The sequence below is a fragment of the Lissotriton helveticus genome, chromosome 6, assembly GCF_964261635.1.
Source record: "Lissotriton helveticus chromosome 6, aLisHel1.1, whole genome shotgun sequence".
Lineage (NCBI taxonomy): Eukaryota > Metazoa > Chordata > Amphibia > Caudata > Salamandridae > Lissotriton > Lissotriton helveticus.
Genome location: NC_136067.1, coordinates 1,336,835,529 through 1,336,846,310, shown reverse-complemented (window position 1 = coordinate 1,336,846,310; position 10,782 = coordinate 1,336,835,529). Strand labels below are relative to the sequence as shown.

General features: G+C 40.4%; 1 pseudogene; it reads left to right on the top strand.

Moving 5' to 3' along the window:
• The first annotated feature begins 472 nt into the window (after window positions 1-472).
• LOC144763458 (integrin beta-1-A pseudogene) lies at window positions 473-3,208 on the top strand (annotated as a pseudogene).
• Window positions 3,209-10,782: the final 7,574 nt, after the last annotated feature.

The following is a 10,782-nucleotide window of genomic DNA, read 5'->3' as shown; positions in this document are numbered from 1 at the left end:
CCCTGCACCTTGCCTCATCAAAACCCTTGATTATATATCAAAGGAATTCAGGGGGATTTGAAAAGCAATCCGACTGCACAGGGGATCCTATTAGTGAAAGGACAAGATCCTAATCTGAGGGTCGGCATTCTCCTGCATTTATCCCACTCAGTGGTTATTGACTCTCACATCAATGGGTTTAGTGAGTGGTTCTTCACACCAAAAGAAGCACTGTACCAGTTGTATATATGAATCTCCCTTCATGGCAGGAACTCAAAACAAGGACAGAAGAGAGTAGAACCAGTCCTATAGGACATGTCGAAATATGCCCTAGTTGATTGCCCTAGGACACCAGTCTAGCGGATAATGGCTGTATCACAGGGAGACAGGGAGACTACAAAAGTCAACAGGCTGCATGTTCAGATACTGAGAGATTGATTAGCAGTTCATCATTTTCACAGTGAATTGTAGTTAAGCACAGGGGGAAGGGAGCGGCAGCTGCGGGGAGTGTCAACGCCTTCCAGCCAAGCAGCGCGGTGTAGCCGACACTGCGGGCATACTTCCTACCTCGGCCGGACCGGGGTCCCGCAAACAGGAAAAGCCTGTTGCCCCTCGTTGGATGTTCCGCCGCCCGCCAAGATGGCCTATAAGCTGACCTTCATAGCAGTACTCTTTTGTTCTGTTTCGAATGGACTTGCTCAACAAGGTGGTAGTGAGTGTCTAAAAGCAAATGCAAAGTCTTGTGGAGAATGTATACAAGAAGGACCAATCTGTGGGTGGTGCACAAATTTGGACTTTTTACAAGAAGGGAAACCAACGTCAGCAAGATGTGATGATATAGCAACGTTAAAGAGTAAGGGATGTAAAGAAGCAGAAATCGAAAATCCCAGAGGTAGCCAAAGAATGCGTGAAAATAAACCATTGACAAACCGCAGCAAAGACACTGCAGAAAAACTGAAGCCAGAGGACATCACTCAGATCCGACCTCAAAAGATGGAATTAAAGCTTCGGTCAGGAGAACCACAGACATTTACTTTAAAATTCAAGAGAGCTGAAGACTACCCAATTGATTTGTATTACCTGATGGACTTGTCTTTTTCAATGAAGGATAATTTAGAGAACGTGAAAAGTCTTGGAACTGCTCTTATGAGTGAAATGAAGAAAACCGTGATGCCGTATATCAGTACGACCCCTGCTAAGCTCATAAACCCTTGCACTGGTGTCCAAAACTGCACTAGCCCCTTTAGCTACAAAAATGTGATCAATCTTACAAACGATGGCAGTCTGTTCAATGAGCTTGTAGGAAAACAGCACATTTCTGGCAATCTGGATTCTCCTGAAGGTGGATTTGATGCCATAATCCAGGTTGCTGTTTGTGGTGAACAAATTGGTTAGAGAAATGTTACTCGTTTGTTGGTATTTTCCACTGATGCTGGTTTTCATTTTGCTGGCGATGGTAAACTTGGTGGAATTGTTTTACCAAATGATGGCAGATGTCACCTGTAAAACAATATGTACACAATGAGCCATTATTACGATTATCCTTCCATTGCTCATCTTGTGCAGAAGCTAAGTGAAAACAACATTCAAACCATATTTGCCATTACAGAGAAATTTCAGCCTGTGTACAAGGAGTTGAAAAATCTTATTCCAAAATCTACTGTGGGAACCCTTTCATCAAATTCCAGCAATGTGATTCATCTAATTATCGACTCTTATAATTCTTTATCTTCAGAGGTCATCTTGGAAAACAGCAAGCTTCCGGAGGGTGTTACCATAAGCTACAAGTACTTTTGTAAAAACGGTGTGAATGGTACTGGTGAAAACAGAAGAAAGTGTGCTAACATATCAATTGGAGATGAGGTGCAATTGGAAATTAGTATTACTGCTCACAAGTGCCCAAAGAAAGGGCAAGATGAAACTATTAAGATCAAGCTACTGGGATTCACTGAGGAAGTGGAGGTTGCTCTTCAGTTCATATGTGAATGTGACTGCCAAAACTCGGGCATTCCAAATAGTGCAGACTGTTACAATGGGAATGGAACCTTTGAATGTGGAGCGTGCAGATGCAACAAAGGACGTATTGGTAGAATCTGTGAATGCAGAACCGACAAAGTAAATAGTGACAATATGGATGCATTCTGTAGAAAAGACAACGCTTCAGAAATTTGCAGTAATAATGGAGAGTGTATTTGTGGCCAATGTGTATGCAAAGAACGGGAGAATCCAAATGAAATTTACTCTGGAAAGTTCTATGAATGTGACAACTTTAACTGTGATAGATCCAACAGTCTGATATGTGGCAGAAATGGGATTTGCGATTGTCGAGTATGTAAGTGCTTCCCTAACTTCACTCGTAGTGCCTGTGACTGTTCACTGGATACAACTAGTTGTATTGCAACAAGTGGCCAAATTTGTAATGGCCGTGGTACCTGTGATTGTGGACGGTGTAAATGCACAGATCCAAAATTCCAAGGAGCCACCTGCGAATTGTGTCAGACGTGTCCCGGTGTATGTGCTGAACACAAGGAATGTGTGCAGCGCAAAGCTTTCAACAAAGGAGAAAAGAAAGATGTGTGTGAACAGGAGTGCAAGCATTTCAACACTACAATTGTAGAAAGTCGAGACAAGTTACCACAGCCAGGCCAGGCTGATGCTCTGACGCACTGTAAAGAGAAAGATGCTGACGACTGTTGGTTCTACTTCATATACTCTGTCAATGGAACCAATGAAGTTGTTGTCCACGTGGTAGACAAACCAGAGTGTCCCAGTGGTCCTGACATAATTCCGATTGTAGCGGGTGTGGTTGCTGGAATTGTTCTCATTGGCCTTGCATTGCTGCTGATCTGGAAGCTACTAATGATCATTCATGACAGGAGAGAGTTTGCTAAGTTCGAAAAGGAGAAATCGAATATCAAGTGGGACACGGGTGAAAATCCAATTTATAAGAGTGCGGTGACAACGGTGGTGAATCCTAAATACGAGGGAAAATGAACACTGCTTCAATTGTGTATGCTCCACAACACTGTATGCAAAGTAGAACTTTTTTTAGTCACAATAAGGTAGCTTTAGACCAATGCAGCAGAACTTTACTAACTTGAAACATTTTTTGTTTCCTATGCAGTTTTGAATAAATGACATTATGTATAAAGTATTATTTTTTTATTTCCAAATTGTGCCATGGGACTGCCAGAATATGTATACTGCAATGATTTTCTGGTATGCGAAGGTCACGTGTGCCTTTCCGACCGTCTCAAACTGTTACTTTTTTTTTACTATGCAGTTTAGAAACCGTTGAGAGTTGATCAAGGCAATCAGTGTGATGGCTGTGACTCTTTCAAGTATTAGCTTTACAAGGGAATACTGGGTTTGAATTTTGACTCTGTGCTGATTAATCGCGCTTTTAGTCAATTTTGCTCGGATGATGTTTTAGAAATGTATGTGCTGTAGGACTAAATTGATGCCAACATTATAATCCAAAATTATACAAGACTGGGATGATAAACGTTAATGTTTATCTCATTAAATGTTACATTCGCAACAAGTAGAAAATACCTTGGGCAAAAACGTCAAATGGAAATGCACCTTTAAAGAGGACAACGTTTTGATAAATAAAATAAAATATTCTGCTTTGAATGTTGAATACCATGTAATGCCAGGGTTACTTCATTTTAGCCATTCAACCTGCATTCTAAGAGTTGCCTTCACTTTGCTAGTGGTTAAGAAATCAAACTAATATCAGTGCCTGATGGCATGAAAGGATAATAATTCATGTGCACCGTAGTGTTGATTTTGATATACAGCGAAATACATTATATGTCTGTTTTTCCTCTTCCTTTCTCTTGATGTGTCTATTGTATCATAAGATGAAGGTTAGGAGGGGCACAGCGGGTGTGGGTTGTCATTAATTAACGGTGATATTGGGTTTCTTCAGTTTCGTGTGCACTCTTGGGTCGCTTTTCCGTCAAAACGCGTTCAATTAATGGACTGTGGTGTAGGCATCGTGATGCAGCTGCATCCCCAATAGGAGGCACTACGTTTAGAGTTCAAAACAATGATTCAAAGGAAAGTTCAACTTCACGATTTATAATTTTAATCGTTGGCAGGTTAGTACATTGTCTTTGTAGATATTCAAATCATATCTGATCCAAGCTTAGTACATGACGATAGGGTAGAGGGAACGCCTCCGATGCATTTCGGGCTGACAGCCCTTTGTCAAGGAGCGCTGTGGGGAAGACGAAAGGAGCTGTAAGAACTGGGGTCTAATGCGGGCTATGCATTATATTTTAGGAAGTGCCGATCAAAAAAGTGAGCTATTGAACCTTGAGGAATGTGAAGCGGGTGGCGTCAGCGCGTGACGGATTCGGTGGAAGGTGAAGGGAGGGTGCGCTAAATCCGCGTTTCAGGAGGTGAAATGTTCTACTTACTTCATGTCGCGGGTAAAAAGCCTCGAGCGTTGCTGAAGAGTATACGGGCGGGGTGCCTGAAGCGAGTGTGAGCGCGGGGAAGTTTAAAGGGAGGACGCGTTGGTGTGTTAAAGGAAGGACTAAGTGTGGGTGTAACTAGAAGTTGGAGACTAATGCGGGGGCCATATTGGAAAGGTGTAGTGACGCAAGGAAGTACAATGCACATAAGATAAAACAAAATCAAATCAAACAATACAGTAATCATAGGTATATACAGTTAAAGGTAACAACTGAGTTCGGTTCGGTCGTTAAGACCATGAGGTTTAAGCGACTGCAGACGATAAATCCATTCCAACTCTCTCTGGAGTAAGAATTTTCGTGTGTCCATGCCTTCTTTTTTGGAGATAGTTTCAAGAATGATGAATCGGAGTTGGGCAATAGAATGTCTGGCTTCAGCAAAATGAGTTGCAACATTGGATTTTTCATATTTCAGTCGAATATTTGATTTGTGCTCGTTAAGCCGTGTTTTGATTTTGCGTTCGGTTTTTCCGACATATAGCTTGCCACACGGGCATTTCAGTGCGTATATGAGGTTCGAGGTATCACAAGTGGCATTCACTTGGAGTCTAATCGGATTGCCCTTCATTGGATGTCTGATAGTATTGCCTTTTATAATGGAATTGCAGTGACTGCAGTTCAAGCATGGTTGAGTGCCTTTATATACCATGTGTTTGGGAGTGGGTTTGGATAAGATTTCCTGTATGTTCTTACTTCTTGAGTATGCGAATAATGGAGGTTGTTGAAACATGTCCCGAAAATCTGGGTCTACTTGTAAGATAGGCCAATGTTTGAGGATGATCTTTTTATACATGGTACTGAATGTAGAAAATTTAGACACCATAACGATGCGTTGGTTATCTTTTTTGGGCTGTTTGATTAGAGACTCTTGTCTGGAAATTTTCTCCACTCTGGTTTGTGCCTCAGTTAGGATGGTTTCTGGGTACCCTCGCTGTAAGAAGCGATCATTAGTTTCTTTTATGCGAAGATTGGCTGTTTGTTCGTTGGATACTATGCGTTTGACGCGTAACATTTGTGAATAAGGCATGTGTTTCTTCAAAGCTCCCTGATGGAAGCTGGAGAAGTGGAGAATGTTGTTGCGATCAGTGGGTTTCCTGAATAGGTCAGTGCTGAAACCATCAGATGTAATTGTGACATTCACATCCAAAAATGAAATAGTGCGGTCGTTTATTTGCCATGATAGTTGAATCCGTTCATCTTTTTTGTTGAGGTTGGTGAGGGCCTCGTTTAGAGATTGTTCGGTGTCATTCCAAATAAAGAAAAGGTCATCAATGTACCTGACGTACATGCTGATCTTGTTGTGAAAGGTGGGGTCTGCGTAAATATGGCGTGTTTCAAAGTTCTCCATGAAGATGTTAGCGTATGTGGGAGCTGCGCAGTTTCCCATCGCCATTCCGGACAACTGTAAGAACCACTGGTTATCATTCTGAAAGTAACTGTGATATAGGGTGAACCCCATCAGTTCCATGATGAAAGCTTGCATGTTGGGTTCAATGTTGCTGTTGAGGAGGGCTGCTTCTACGGCTTCAATGCCGCCTTGGTGTGGTATTGAGGTGTACAATGCGCTGACATCAGCCGTGCATAGAATGTAAGACTTCTCTTTGTTTATTTGAATTTTGGAAAGTTTTATTAAGAAATCGGTGGTATCTTTGATGTAACTGGTAGATTAAAGGATTAAAGCACAAACCAGAGTGGAGAAAATTTCCAGACAAGAGCCTCTAATCAAACAGCCCAAAAAAGATAACCAACGCATCGTTATGGTGTCTAAATTTTCTACATTCAGTACCATGTATAAAAAGATCATCCTCAAACATTGGCCTATCTTACAAGTAGACCCAGATTTTCGGGACATGTTTCAACAACCTCCATTATTCGCATACTCAAGAAGTAAGAACATACAGGAAATCTTATCCAAACCCACTCCCAAACACATGGTATATAAAGGCACTCAACCATGCTTGAACTGCAGTCACTGCAATTCCATTATAAAAGGCAATACTATCAGACATCCAATGAAGGGCAATCCGATTAGACTCCAAGTGAATGCCACTTGTGATACCTCGAACCTCATATACGCACTGAAATGCCCGTGTGGCAAGCTATATGTCGGAAAAACCGAACGCAAAATCAAAACACGGCTTAACGAGCATAAATCAAATATTCGACTGAAATATGAAAAATCCAATGTTGCAACTCATTTTGCTGAAGCCAGACATTCTATTGCCCAACTCCGATTCATCATTCTTGAAACTATCTCCAAAAAAGAAGGCATGGACACACGAAAATTCTTACTCCAGAGAGAGTTGGAATGGATTTATCGTCTGCAGTCGCTTAAACCTCATGGTCTTAACGACCGAACCGAACTCAGTTGTTACCTTTAACTGTATATACCTATGATTACTGTATTGTTTGATTTGATTTTGTTTTATCTTATGTGCATTGTACTTCCTTGCGTCACTACACCTTTCCAATATGGCCCCCGCATTAGTCTCCAACTTCTAGTTACACCCACACTTAGTCCTTCCTTTAACACACCAACGCGTCCTCCCTTTAAACTTCCCCGCGCTCACACTCGCTTCAGGCACCCCGCCCGTATACTCTTCAGCAACGCTCGAGGCTTTTTACCCGCGACATGAAGTAAGTAGAACATTTCACCTCCTGAAACGCGGATTTAGCGCACCCTCCCTTCACCTTCCACCGAATCCGTCACGCGCTGACGCCACCCGCTTCACATTCCTCAAGGTTCAATAGCTCACTTTTTTGATCGGCACTTCCTAAAATATAATGCATAGCCCGCATTAGACCCCAGTTCTTACAGCTCCTTTCGTCTTCCCCACAGCGCTCCTTGACAAAGGGCTGTCAGCCCGAAATGCATCGGAGGCGTTCCCTCTACCCTATCGTCATGTACTAAGATTGGATCAGATATGATTTGAATATCTACAAAGACAATGTACTAACCTGCCAACGATTAAAATTATAAATCGTGAAGTTGAACTTTCCTTTGAATCATTGTTTTGAACTCTAAACGTAGTGCCTCCTATTGGGGATGCAGCTGCATCACGATGCCTACACCACAGTCCATCTATTGTATCATACTCATGTATTACTAACCTTCATTATTTTGTTTTCAATTTTGTTTTCATTCTATTGTATACGTTTTGTTTGGTATTCTTTGTAAAATCAAACCCTATTGTAACATATTATGCTTAGAAATCTTATAGCAGAATTTAGTAAACAGCCTTAATTCATTGGTCTACTGGGTTATAAGTATTTTGCGTTTTGTTTGAGGGAGGGTGTTAGCGTGTGGGGTGTCATTATGTTTCATTATTTTGAAGACTGGTGCTCCTTTATGTTCTATTTCTCTCAAAATTGCATCTGGTTGAATATGCTTTCGGTTTTTTACACAACCTTGCTATGTCTGTTGGTGTCTTGGCTGTAAATTTACATTGTCCTTGCTGCTGGGATTGCTTTTGTTGTGATACATTACTTTTCTCCATCAATGCAAAGTATCTGTTATTGTTTAATGTCCTATGTGATTCTTCTGTTTTTAGTCACAATCTTGTTTTAAGTGCCTTTTTATTTTAATAAGAGTTCACTTTTTACAGTACTGTAATTAAAGTTATTTATCAAATAAAAGTAAAAAGTTAGGCCTCAATATTTTGCTGCCTTTTTCAAAATTGCACTTTAACTTTCTTCCCAAAAACTTTTTAAAAGATGTCCTTTTTTACTGGGCAAAAATTGTGGATTGTGATTGTTACTCCCTGATTTGGCTATCTCAACCCAGGTTAGATGTCTAGTTGCTAATGGAATTGCCGCAGGTGTGCTACAAAAGTCAGCAGGCTGAGCATTGGTGCAGCAGGCACCCTAAAGAGTGCAACTGTTGAGGTGAAAGGCAGGTCAGGTCACGGAGAATAATGGGAGCAGCTGTTTAAAGCAACAAAAACTTAGTGCTGCTTTTTTTTCACCCTTCTGCTCTATTTTTCAGCTACAGTGACAAGCAGAGAGAACATGTTTAATTTTTGCACTCATTAGATAGTTTGAGAAAAACTAGAATCTTTTTGCATGAATCTACACATTTTGACTTAGTACAGGTTTTTTTTAAAGTCTGCCTTCTATTGAATTATTTATAATATATGTTTGCAACAAATAACTAACAATTTTTATGTGTTTAATTTTGCACTAAAAGTTCTATTTTTAATCTTCATGTTTGCATACATGTTTGTTCTTTCATATGAAAGAGCTACCCTTCACATTTTTAAGTAGTTTGTGGTTAAGGTGTTGGGGTGATCATGTATTATATGGGATAAAGTACACCCTGGCATACATGATGAGAATATTGCAAGTCTCCTCGGAGTTCCATCACCTTATAAATGAACTTGCCCTTCTGCTTTTTCCTCTACATGGTTATGGAACTCCTCGATGATTTTCAATATCCTTATATTGTACTGCCGGGGATACTTTAACCCTTATTAAACGCACAGGAAATGTTGGGTATGCACCATGCATATCAGAGCATCAGCCAGACACTTATATCAGGAAGGTAATTACAGCCTGGCACAGAATATGAGTATGAACAAAATTACAGCTCTGAACCTGAGCAGCAAACACATCAGCAACAGAACAGTGGTAAGCTCTCATATTGAAGAATCAATTAAAATAGCCTACCTTAATACTCGCCCATTGGTAAAGCACAAGATAGAAATTGTGGGTCGGCTAGAATCCAGCAACAAAGATATGCTACTCCTAAAATGTGGCTAGCTGAAGACTGTCAGAAATATTAGCAGCCATTCCCAACAATTACTACATGCTGAAACATTGCAGAAAAGGTCATAAGAAAGGCGAGGCATTGCATGAATCATACATCAGAATTTTCAATCCCCTTCATTGAAATAACCCCAACTGAATTAGTAGAATTGGTGACTTTAACTACTGGGCAAAGGATCCGCTGGTTTCAATGAATGATCAAAAAGGCAATTATTTAATGGTTTCACTCAATTATCAACAGACCAGAGGTCGAAATGGGCATGATCGGAGGAGCACAACGAGCCTATGCTTTTTTAGTTTGGCAAAAACAGCTCCCCATCTCATGTAAAAAGGCATCTGTCCATGGATGGTTAATTTTGTCATATACGAGATGCTTCAGCTGAAGTGGAGCGGAGGGAGCCTCTGTGCTGTGAAGCTGAGTAAGGGGCAGACAGCTGAACAAGAAACAAACCTTTTTGCCAGGGTGCCTGCTGCCTGAAAGAAATGTAAACATGCACATTTGGTTAATCTGCAAATGTAAAAATAAATAATGCATTTGCAATTCTGGCAATTTAGTGTACGCCATCAAATGCCCTTGTGGCTTGATGTATGTAGGAAAAACTGAAAGAACAATCCATATTAGACTAACAGAACGTAAGAGCAAGATTAGAAATACATAAATTCCAATCTTGCTGCTCATTGGATCGAGCACAGACTATTCATTGCATGAATGAAGTTCAAAATTATCGAGACATTGCAAAATATTCCTGGCAGAGGAAATTCAAAAAGATTGTTACAACGCGAAACATTTTGGATTAAGAAACTGAATACAATGAATCCCAATAAGTTAAATGACAAATTAGATATGGGGTGTTTCTTATGAGAAACATATACCAGCATGTCCCAATAACTTCTAATATGTCTGTGTTTTAACGTCATGTATGTATTAACAACGCACTGATTCTTATTTCTACTTTTTAAACAGTAGATATCCATTCAACATTTTCAAGCTGACTATTTCTGTCGTAGTTTGAGTAATGGTTGAGATCGACAATTGTTGGGTGAAAGGTTTATCTGGTCTAGTATGTGATGTTTTCATTAGATGTCCAGCTCTGAAATGGTAATCACGTAAAGTTTACTAACGGTACATAATACTGGTCTTTTTTTCCAAACATAGTTTAGAAACCTATGATATTGTCAGCACTCATCCTGTGTAACAACATCTGGATGGCATTGCGTAATGGAGATGCCCCGCATGAGACTAACCTCACTGTGAACACCAATGTTTAGGGGCATTAACTGGCATGATTACATTCCAATATGTCACTCACAGTCACCGCATTGGTAAACTAGATCAAGTGAGAGGCATTCCTAAACACTTACATTTCCTTTTTAACTGACATACGTTGCTCCCCACGCCTTAGCGTGATTCGAACCTAGTCAGAGAGTCTGAATACGTTGAAATGAATTAGGTAAGCAATAATTGGGCAGAGGTCTAGACTCCTGCACTTTTGCAACAGTGACTTAATATTCAGTACACTTTATTTGTTTGCAGCTAAGGTAGCGGTCAGGATTT